Source organism: Schistocerca gregaria, chromosome 4 (assembly GCF_023897955.1).
Source record: "Schistocerca gregaria isolate iqSchGreg1 chromosome 4, iqSchGreg1.2, whole genome shotgun sequence".
NCBI classification, from domain to species: Eukaryota; Metazoa; Arthropoda; class Insecta; order Orthoptera; family Acrididae; genus Schistocerca; species Schistocerca gregaria.
This window is the reverse complement of record NC_064923.1, coordinates 214,544,108-214,555,733: the sequence shown is the minus strand read 5'-3', so window position 1 is coordinate 214,555,733 and position 11,626 is coordinate 214,544,108. Positions and strand designations below refer to the sequence as shown.

General features: G+C 42.9%; 1 non-coding gene across 1 annotated transcript; it reads left to right on the top strand.

Annotated features, from left to right (window-relative positions):
- Positions 1–8,118: 8,118 nt before the first annotated feature.
- Positions 8,119–8,192, top strand: Trnat-agu (transfer RNA threonine (anticodon AGU)). The gene has a single exon. It is a non-coding gene; the product is annotated as a tRNA-Thr (tRNA).
- The last annotated feature ends 3,434 nt before the right edge of the window (positions 8,193–11,626 follow it).

The window sequence follows — 11,626 nt, the reverse complement described above, 5'->3', positions numbered from 1 at the left end:
TTCACCATTATGACAGTGTAAATTCCTCTGGGGGTACTTTCATTTGGGCTTCTTGGCCGGCCGATGTGGCCCAGTGGTCCTAGGCGCTTCAGTCTGGAACCTCGCGACCGCTTCGGTCGCAGGTTCGAATCCTGCCTCGGGCATGGATGTGTATGATGTCCTTAGGTTAGTTAGGTTTAAGTATCTCTAAGTTCTAGGGGATTGATGACCTCCGCTGTTAAGTCCCATAGTGCTCAGAGTTTTTTTATTTTTTTATTTATTTATTTATTTTTTTTTTTTTAGCTTCTGAATGTCTGTAGACGAATGGCAGCCCAACTTTCCTGATGATCCGAAATCAGAGAAGGGTTGGAACTCTGTCAGGCCAGTCCATTTTGGGAATGTTATTGTCCATCAACCATTGCTGCGCAGATGTTGCTGTACGACATGGTGCATTGTCATACTGATACAGTCATCGTCTCCGAACTGTCCCACTGATGTATGCACACACAATGCATTGAAATTTGTCCATATCCTTCCACATTAAGCGCTCTGTTAAGCTCATTAAGGAGAGCACATTCTAACCTCGAGAAACAGTGCCATACTATAACACCACCTGCACCGTAAATCACTCTTGGGCTACGCATAATGGCAGGTAACGTTCTCCAGGCATTCACCAAACCCAAGTATGTACACCTCTTTGCCACACATTATAGCGTGAGTCTTCGCTCCAAATCACTCGATTCCAGTCACCCACTGTCCCGTGGTGTTGCTGTTTACACCACGTCACGCAACGCTTAGCACTGAGTATATCAAAGTTTGGCTTACGAGGATCTGGTCGACCAATGTACGGCATTGGCTGCCTGATCTTGGTTTAGCTGCGGTTGTTGTCTCACTCTTCCACTTGATAAGCACATCACTGACAGCTGACTTGGGTAGCCTTTCAGGGTTTCAACTCTCCCTGATGGCGCGCGGAGTAGCCGCGCGGTGTGAGGCGCCTTGTCACGGTCCGCGCGGCTCCCCCTGTCGGAGGTTCGAGTTCTCCTTCGGGCATGCTTATGTGTGTTGTCCTTAGAGTAAGTTAGTTTAAGTTAGATTAAGTAGTGTGTAAACCTAGGAACCGATGATCTCAGCGGTTTGCTCCCATAGGAACTCACCACCACCACCAGCACCGTCCCTGATGGACTTAATACTGAGGTAGCATCCAGTGAGTAATCCACAGTCGAAGTCACAGGGCTTTCATGACTGATCCCTCCTCCTGTTACTCCTTATTTGCTGACAACGCAATACTTCTCGCTTCCTTTCAAAGTGGTGATCCATCTCTCGTGACATCTAGTGGTAAATTCCGCATTCGATAGGGGTGTCCGTATAGTAATGATCATGTAGTGTACAGCACTGTGAAAATCATTCCTATTTTTCGTCTCACGATTGTCAACTTCACTTTTTATGTCGGAAAAGTCAGTTTTATTATTCTTTAAAAATTTTCTCAAGTGATTACCCATTGTTAATTAAGTTTTTTACCTGTATTACTCGTTTCTGTGTTTTCAAAAAGCTACCTGAAGATCGAGAGGACCTCATGCACTGCCGAACAGAGACCTCCGAGCATTGCTGAGGGTGGTTCCAAAAATTGCTTGAAATAAGAGGAAGCAATCACTTTTGAGTCCCAAAGTGCTGCTAGCTATCCAGCTGTCACAACGACTGTGCATAAACAGTTAAAAAGAATCGGGCACAGTGATCGAGCAGCTCCTCAGAAGCCAAACATTTATGTAGTCCTTATTAAGCGGCACTTGTAGTCCTTCAGAAGAACTTACCACTCTGCAACAGGGTTCTCACAATTGCATAATAAGCATACAGTAATATTTTCAGTAGTGCAGTAGCTCACTGTCGTTCTTAAGACATAAGAGTACTTTTGCCACACTGAATGATAACTTAACCGTATTCGTAATTTCTCTGTCAGACTTTTGTTCATACAGGTCCATAATTCCTTAAAGTATTAAGGGCAATCAGATGGAAAACGAACACCTGCCATAAAGGGTCTATTGAACGGTTCCATTCAAAAGTAATCGCCAATTCATAAAGACTTTTATTCCTCTTGGAGACGAGACGATCAGTTCCTGTTTCATAGAACGCGGCCGGCCACTTTGAGATCCGTAATCACTCCCGCTCTTCCTCGTCCGACTGAAACCGACTTCCCCGCATGTCTTTCTTCAGGTCGCCAAAGATGTGAAAGTCATTTGGTAAAGGATGAGGGATGTGCAGAGGATGTTGCAGTATTTTCCAACTAAATCACAGACGTGTAGACTTCTTCCGATTGGCAGTTTGGGGGTGGGCATTATCGTGCAGCAGGGTGCTTCCATCCGTCAGCATTCCTGGTCATTTTATCTTCACAGTGCCAACGGCCTTGACACAGTGGTAACACCGGCTTCCGTCATATCACCGAAGTTAAGCGCTGTCGGCCTGGGCTAGCACTTGGATGGGTGACCATCCGGTCTGCAGAGCGCTGTTGGCAAGCGAGGTGCACTAAGCCCTTGTGAGGCAAACTAAGGAGCTCCAGTGTCGGAAACTGACCTACGATCGGGAGTGCGGTGTGCTGACGACATGCCTCTGCATCCAGTGACGACTGTGGGCTGACGATGACTCGGCGGTCAGTCGGTGCCTTTGGGCCTTCATGGCCTGTGCGGGAGGAGAGAGGGGAGGGAGTTTGTCTTTACGGTACGTTGCAGTTTGTGCAGTCTTCATAGTGCTGCGAATTGATGTGGTTCAACACTCGAAGAACTCGACAACGACTAGAGTCGAATACGAAGGTCATCACAACCTCAACGGAACTTGTATGAACGTCTTTGGATTTATTTGGCTGGGGAGATGTGGGTTCTCTTCTCTGGCTTTGCCGTTTGCCATTGGACTGTCAGATGCAATCATCCTGTTGCACGACAAGCCCCCCCCCCCTCCCCAAGCTGCCAATCGGACGACGGCTACACTTTGGATTCGAAACACTGCAACAATCTCCGTACATTCGGCGTTTTTTATCGTATGATTTTCACATCTTTGTATGAATGGGTGGTGTTTGTTCCTTTGGACATGTCCGAAAGAACAGACACGACACGGAATCTGCTGCTCTGATATATTATATGTAAATTGAAGCTGAAGGCCGGGGGGAAAATGGAAAGGAGAAGGAAGGGATCACTGCTATCAGCTGCAACGGGAGATTACGCGGAACCATCTGCGGTGAGTGAAGATTTATACTGGGTCAGGATTCGAACAGGGGTTCTGGTGCTTACTAGGCAGGTGCTTTAACCATTGCACCACCTGGGACAGAGTGTTACCACAACTGTGCGGTCTATCTCAGGACCCCTCACAGCCGACCCACATTCCAAGCGAGTGCCACCCATCCACAGTCCCTGTCCATTTCCTCTATGCTCGCTACTCTGAGATTCCCACACGATGTCTCTCATATTTCTGCATCCGCACTGAATAAGGTGGATCCACTGTCCATTTAGGTGAATCAGTTGTACGAATGCGTCTGTTCGTTTGGACATATCTGAAAGAAAGTGGCTCTTGGTGAGAATGTTGGTCAGCTGTGCTCTGGGCGTAGGTACCGTAAAGCAACTTAATACACTATTGAGCAGTAGGGCTGGACCAAGGGGCAAGAAAGCAGCGTTCACAGTTGAAAACATGCATAATCTTTTATTAAAGTAAAATTCAACAAGTTATGGCGTCAGCAAAATAGCTTCTAAATATAAGTAAGACATTAAACAATTTGTCGAGTATTAATGAGGAAATGTGATAAGAAATTGGCGTCAGGAAAAGAGGTTTTAAAAAGTTAAGATACTAAGCAATTTGTCAAACATTAACAGGTGCCTGAAGCCAGCCAGCTGCATATTAAAAACCAAAACCTTAATATTTACAACATTTTTCAATTCACTGCAGTAGATTTGGTAACAATAGTAGTAAGATAAGCAATGTATAACGTTCGTTGGTGACGTAAGTTCGGAATCAGGAGAAGCTAGGCAGATACAATTCAGCCCACAAGTGTGCTGGTGGATGGGGCACGTCCTGTACAATGTGAACTACAACAGACTAACAAATAACCTTCGAAAACTAGTAAAAGTGCACTGATTTACAAAGGGAGGTACGTATTTCATGATGTTAACGTTTAACAGACATAAATAAGTAAAAAAAAAATACATCTGCCCACTCAGCGAATATGGTGGTATGGTGCTAAGCAACAAAGCACTTATCAACTGGGTAGCACTCTGTTTACAGGAAAGGCTTATGTGCCCCCAAAATTAATAGGCAGCCAGTTACTTGTACTAGTTATGCAGCAGGAACAGACATTACACTCTATTTTGAAATGGTAGAAAATTCAAACTCGCTGACTTCCAACATGTTTTGCAATAAAACACTTGCTATAAGTAACAAAATGGGCAGCTCTTACTAACGTAAACTCCACTATTTAAAGCAGCTAAGCAACAGAATCTCAGATGCCAAACTTTGTTTTCCAGGCTGCCCGTAACAACTACAGTGAGAAAGCACATTCTTATTTTAGCACAATTTAACATTAGAAATCTCAGGGCCGGTCAACTAACAACCCGACCAAAATGTTTTACAAATAATTAACTAAAATAATTACTGTGAAAAGGCACCCTGACTTAATTAGACTCACCCCACTAAAATGTCTTGCAAATGCTTAACTAAAATAATTGCAATGAAAGGCACTTTGATTAAGTTAGACTTCACTGTATTTAAATGGAAGAACAATATACAGTTCAGCCCTCAAAACTGTCCACGGTAAGCTGCTCGAAATATGACTCAAAATATGACCAATTTAAACAGGCAGTTCTGATGAATGTACCTCCATTAGCTCTGTAACATAGAAACGTTACTTCTACGCAGTTGCGATTAACGTCTGTAATGATTTGATTTTTATTGTTGTAGAGACCTCAGAGATCATCTGAGGCATTATGAAAGTCAATATTACACAGTATAAATGTTACACAAATAATTATAAAAGCAAGAAAAAAGTTATAAAATATAAATATTATACAAATAATTATAGTACCTTCACACAAATACAAAACAGAGAAACATCTGGTACAAATTGATATTGCATAGTAAATTTAGTCAATTACAGACTTACTCAGATATTAAGATAAACTTCAGTTCCTTCGGAGCGAACCCCCATAAACAGCAAACACAGCAGACCTTTCGGGAAGGAGAAACTAGTCGCAGCACTACGATTTTAACAAAACAAGGCTCAGAAGTCACAGGAAGAGTGATAACATATCTGATGAATCGACAGAGAAGTGGCACTCAAACTCTCCACACGCTTGGCATAGGCAAATTTCCAGAGCCTCATCGCCGCCACAGCCAAAAAAATCATCTTCTCGAGATGAGGTCTGTGCTCTGCAAAAGCCGTTTACTACCGGCTCCAGACAGTGGAAGTAAACTGGCCTCGTGCTCCGCAATTACTCCTTACTAGTGGTGGGCAGGAAATCGCGTATCTGTTAGAAATCACAGTGATTGAGAAGTCACAGATATCACAGTAACAACTTTACAAAATCTAACTGCGATTTCAGTCGCAGTTAGCAGTCGCAAGTAGCATTTTACAATAAACGCCGTGAGCCATCTGTTGGCCGAATTCCATACTGCTTTCTGCGATTTCAGTGACAAATCGCAACTAAGAGTCGCAAGTAGCAACTAAAAAGCGCAGTTAACAGTGCCATCTGTTGGCCAAAGTTTGTACTACGCTCATCTCTGCGACACGCTATCGAGTCTAGCTGCGATTTCTTTGACAAGTCGCAACTAAGAGTCGCAAGTAGCAACTAAAAAGCGCAGTTAGCAGCGCCATCTGTTGAGCAAAGCTCATACTATGCTATTCGCTACCGAGTCAAACTGCGATTTGCGTGACAAATCGCAACTAAAAGTCACAAGTAGCAACTAAAAAGCGCAGTTAACATTCTTTAGTGCCATCTGTTGAACGACGTACGTACTTCGTTATAAGAGCCTTGTGCCTCACGAGATCAGTGTGCCACGTGTGCGTATGAAGGACTTATTTCATTAGTGGTACAAGTCCATTTTTGTTCATTTTGAGATACGGAGTCGTAAAGTTAAATGAGCGCTGAAAAATCTACAGTTGAGATACCAGAAATATTCAAGCATATGGCTTCTTGCTAGAAATGAACCTTTATTAATGTTTGTTTGGATCATTAATTTCAGAAGAATTATCGACAGAAAAGTGGAGGTAATGGACTTGTAACACTATTGAAATAAGCCCTTCACATTATATGACGACATGCACATTCAGCATCAGTTATGATTGGTCAAACACAACTGTGACTCTGAATGTATTATATTAATAAGAAGCAACATTGCCTTTTTCTCCTGAAAATATCAAGTAACGTAAAAAATGTGATTCTGCTTCCAATATGACAATTTTGGTTAATACTCCACATGCCTACAGGACTTTGCAATGTTAACACAGCAGAACTCAGACATCTGTATAAGTGTAGTGAAATGAAAACAGCATTATTGAGTCATATGAATGCCTCACGTTTATTCCGGCACAGTTCAAGACTTGGGATAAAAGTTTTGCCCCTGGTGTTCTACATGGCAACTTCACACACACGAACTTTTTGCCGACACTACAACCACCTACATAAGTAAGCTTTTCCTGTGTTACTTTCAAGTACTGCACTTGAGCTATTCCTGATTTAACTGGAAGATCTGTACTTCCCACTTTCATATCAACAGCCCCAAAATGCATATTCTATACCTCGGCCTATGTTACAGGTCAGTGTCACACCAAGATTGTGGAGAAAGGGGGGGGGGGGGGGGGGGGGGCGGCGGCATGTCACTCTTCAACTAGTGTTTACCAGTAAATATGTGGCGGAAAATTACGGGTATAGGAAGGCTTAAACATGTGGAAAATGAGATTTTCATTATTCAATCACTGTATTTAACATTTACTATTCCTTTAAAATCGCATAACAACTTCAGTAAAACACAGTTTAATCACTCATCTGCACACTTATTTCACAATTATGTCACTTTTAAACTGCAAATCCTCTAAGAGCTGTCTTGAATCTTCACAAGTCTCTCTCAATAGCCTTGATGTGGATAGATACATACAGCAACCAGTAATCAAGAGTCAGAACTGTGTCTACAAAATCACAAGGATTATTAAACAATTTTTGCTGTCATTAATTACAAGCAATATAATTGACAGAGTAGATTGCTAATGTTTGCTGTAATGAAAACCACTCAATGGGGTATATTTCACATTTGCAAGAACGATCTCACTGAAGTAATTAAGTCCATCGAAACACTTAGAAACTAACCTCTTGTCTGACGAAAACGGTCTAAAGACGCAGTGGCAATTTCTTCAGATCTGTTGACAATGGTATTTTGAGTTATCAATTTACTGAGTGACTGAAATGTAGTTCGGGAACCTGTGAACATAACAATATGTTAGAATTCATTTTCTAAACACGAACTATTACGCTACTGTATGGCTACTTACATATTAATTACACTATAAATATTTTCACAGTTGTTTCTTTAATACATAATTAAAGCCAACGGAAGAACAAACGTAAAACGTACTTACCAATGACAGATTTGTTGAGATGCAATTTTCTGTGTGGGCAGATGTAACTTTTTCATACGGTGCTAAGTCGCAGAAATCGCAGAAGTCACAGAAATCGCAGAAGTAGCAGAAGTCACAGAAATCGCAGAAGTAGCAGAAATGGCAGAAGTAGCAGAAGTCACAAAAATCGCAGAAGTAGCAGAAGTCACAGAAATCGCGGAAGTAGCAGAAATCGTAGTGGCGGAGGGATACGCGACCTACGTTCCTCAACTGCGACTCTTAACTGCGACAAATCGCAGTTAAGAATAGCAGATACTGAAAAGTAGCATTCACAGAAATCACTGATATTGGAACATCGCAGTTTAGCCCATCACTACTCCTTACGATTCGGACCGCCAATACTGTCAACCTTCTTTCCGGTCAAAGCTCCTAGCGTGGAGAACCATCAAATATCGAGCCCCGCTACCGCGATCTACCGATCGATTGATCGATGCGAGTCGGCATGGCTCAGGCCGTGAGGCGTGCCGAAATAATCCACGCAGTTGCAATATGACTGCGTCCCAGGTGGCGCAGTGGTTAACGCACCTGCCTAGTAAGCAGGAGATCCTGGGTTCGAATCCCGTCCGGGATACATATTCATTCCTCGTAGCTGATTCCGCTTAATGGCCCGATGCAGTTGACATCAGTAATACCTTTCCTTTCATCCCCTCCCCCCCCCCCCCCCCCCCCCCTCGCCTCTTCACCACCAGTTTACATATAATTTCACATCCTTAGCGACCTGAACAAAGACATACGCGGACATCGGTTTCAGTCGGACAGGAAAATGCAAGAGTGAGTGCGGTTATAAATTCGTCAGAAGCCGACCGTATACTACGAAACAGGAACGGAATGTGTCCTCTCAAAGTGGGATAAATGTCTTAACACGCATCGTCATTAGTTTTGAATGGAACCGTTCCATTATGGCGGGTGTTCGATTTTTGTTTGACTGCCCCTCATTCCTCATTCACCATGGTGCAGTTGCCTTTAAACCGTGTTTCTGCGTCTTATGTTGCCCCAGGGACAATCTGCAGTGAGTCAGTTTGTAACATGATTACTGTTTCTATATCTACCTTTACTTTTATATCCATACTGTGTAACCTAGTGTGAAATGTGTGCCTTGGGGAACATCCCATTGTAACATTACTAGGGCTTCTTCTGCTTCCATTCACGCTTGGAGCGCGGGAAAAACAACTGCTTAAACATCCCTGTGTGCACTGTAATTAATCTAATCTTGTCTTCATGATCCCTGCTGGAGTGATACGTCGCGAGTCCTAGTATTATCTTGAGTTTCTTACTTAAAGCTTGTTCTTAAACTCCGTCAATAGGCCTTCCCGGGATAGCTGGTATATACCGGGTGATCAAAAAGTCCGTATAAATTTGAAAACTTAATAAACCACAGAATAATGTAGATAGAGAGGTAAAAATTGACAAACATACTTGGAATGACATGGGGGTTTTATTAGAACAAAAAAAACAAAGTTCACAAAATTTCCGATAGATGCGCGTCGTTTGGTGATGATCGTGTGCTCAGCCGCCACTTTCGTCATGCTTGGCCTCCCATGTCCCCAGACCTCAGTTCGTGCGATTATTGGCTTTGGAGTTACCTGAAGTCGCAAGTGTATCGTGATCGACCGACATATCTAGGGATGTTGAAAGACAACATCCGACGCCAATGGCTCACCATAACTTCGGACACGCTTTACAGTGCTGTTCACAACATTATGCCTCGACTACAGCTATTGTTGAGGAATGATGGTGGACATATTGAGCATTTCCTGTAAAGAACATCATCTTTGCTTTGTCTTACTTTGTTATGCTAATTATTGCTATTCTGATCAGATGAAGCGCCATCTGTCGGACATTTTTTGAACTTTTGTATTTTTTTTGTTCTAATAAAACCTCATGTCATTCCAAGCATGTGTGTCAATTTGTACCTCTCTATCTACATTATTCCGTGATTTATTCAGTTTTCAATTTTATACTGACTTTTTGATCACCCGGTATCTTCGAACGTCAGCCAGTTCAATATTTTCTGTATGTCCGTGACGCTTCCCGTGGGTCAAACAAACCTGTTAGCTTTCTTTGTATACCTTCAATAATCCGTATTAGTCCTATTTGGTACAGGTCCCCCGTAATGGATCAATGTTCTAGGATGGTTCGCGCGACTGTTTTGTAAGCAATCGCTCTTGTAGACTTATTGCACTTGCCTAGTATTCTGACAATACACTGAAGTCTGCCACCTATATTACCTGCATATAAGCCTATGTTCCATTTCATATCTCTACAGACTGTTACACCAAGATATTTGTATGAGTTGAATGATCCTAGTTGTGCATTTTTGATGTCGCATTCAAGTGGTACTACATTTTTTCGATTTTTGAAGGACGCAGCATTACATTTCCGAACATAGAGCAAACTGCCAGTCTTTGCACCACTTTGAAACCTTATCAAGAGCTGACTGAAAATTTGAGCAGCTTATTTTAGACAGTACTTCATTATAGGTAACTGCATCGTCTGCGAGAGATCACAGGAATATCAGTATTGTAGCCACGTCAATAACATACGATATGATCAAAAAAGGTCCCTACACACTTCCATGTTTGTGGTGATGTATAGGGGTGGACAAGAATATGGAAAAACCAAAAACACAACACATTCCCACGTCTAATACGTTGTATTATAACCGTTCGCTCTTAAAACAGCTTCTGCGTCTCGAAATGGATAACTACGGGTCCTGGATGTTTTGCAAGGCAATCTTAGACCATCTTTCCTGCAAAATAGTGGCAAGTTTAGGTAACAGTGATGGATGTGGATAGCGATAATGCACCCATCTCTCCAAAGTAGACAACAGAGGCTCAATAATATTGAGATCTGGTGATTTCAGGGCCAGGTTAGATGCGACAGCCGGCCGGAGTGGCCGAGCGGTTCTAGGCGCTACAGTCTGGAACCACGGGACCGCTACGGTCGCAGGTTCGAATCCTGCCTCGGGCGTGGATGTTTGTGATGTCCTTAGGATAGTTAGGTTTAAGTAGTTCTAAGTTCTAGGGGACTGATGGCCTTAGCAGTTAAGTCCCATAGTGCTCACAGCCATTTGAACCATGCGACAACTCAACCTGGTGCTCCCAAAATTGTTTCTAGACGATGCGAGCTGCGTGAACAGCGTTCATATCGTTTTGGAACACAGTGTCACTGCTGGGGAACGAGCATTGCACTATGGGTTTGGCCTGATCAGGTAAAATGATAAAAATTGTAGGCAGTAATGCGACCTTGGATGGTAACCATGGCATTCAAGGAATACCACGATATTGTTGCGCAAATTATCGCCGAACCCCCACCATGTTTCACTCTTGGTATGTAACCTTGGTCAAAAGTTGGAAACAGTGTGCATCAAGACTCATCCTGTAATAGAACATTGCAAAATAACACTGATAGCGTCCAAACCCAGAAGTAATGTGATTAAATACGCTACTAGCCATTAAAATTGCTACACAAAGAAGAAATGCAGATGATAAACGGGTATTCATTGGACAAATATATTATACTAGAACTGACATGTGATTACATTTTCAGGCAATTTGGGTGCATAAATCCTGAGAAATCAGTGCCCAGAACAACCACCTCTAGCCGTAATAACGGCCTTGATACGGCTGGCCATTGAGTCAAACAGAGCTTGGATGGCGTGTACAGGTACAGCTGCCCATGCAGCTTCTATACGATACCACAGTTCATCAAGAGTAGTGACTGGCGTATTGTGACGAGCCAGTTGCTCGGCCACCATTGACCAGACGTTTTCAATTGGTGAGAGATCTGGAGAATGTGCTGGCCAGGGCAGCAGTCGAACATTTTCTGTATCCGGAAAGGCCCATACAGGACCTGCAACATGCAGTTGTGCAATATCCTGCTGAAATGTAGGGTTTCGCAGGGATCGAATGAAGGGTAGAGCCACGAGTCGTAACACATCTTAAATGTAACGTCGACTGTTCAAAGTGCCGTCAACGCGAACAAGAGGTAACCCAGACGTGTAAC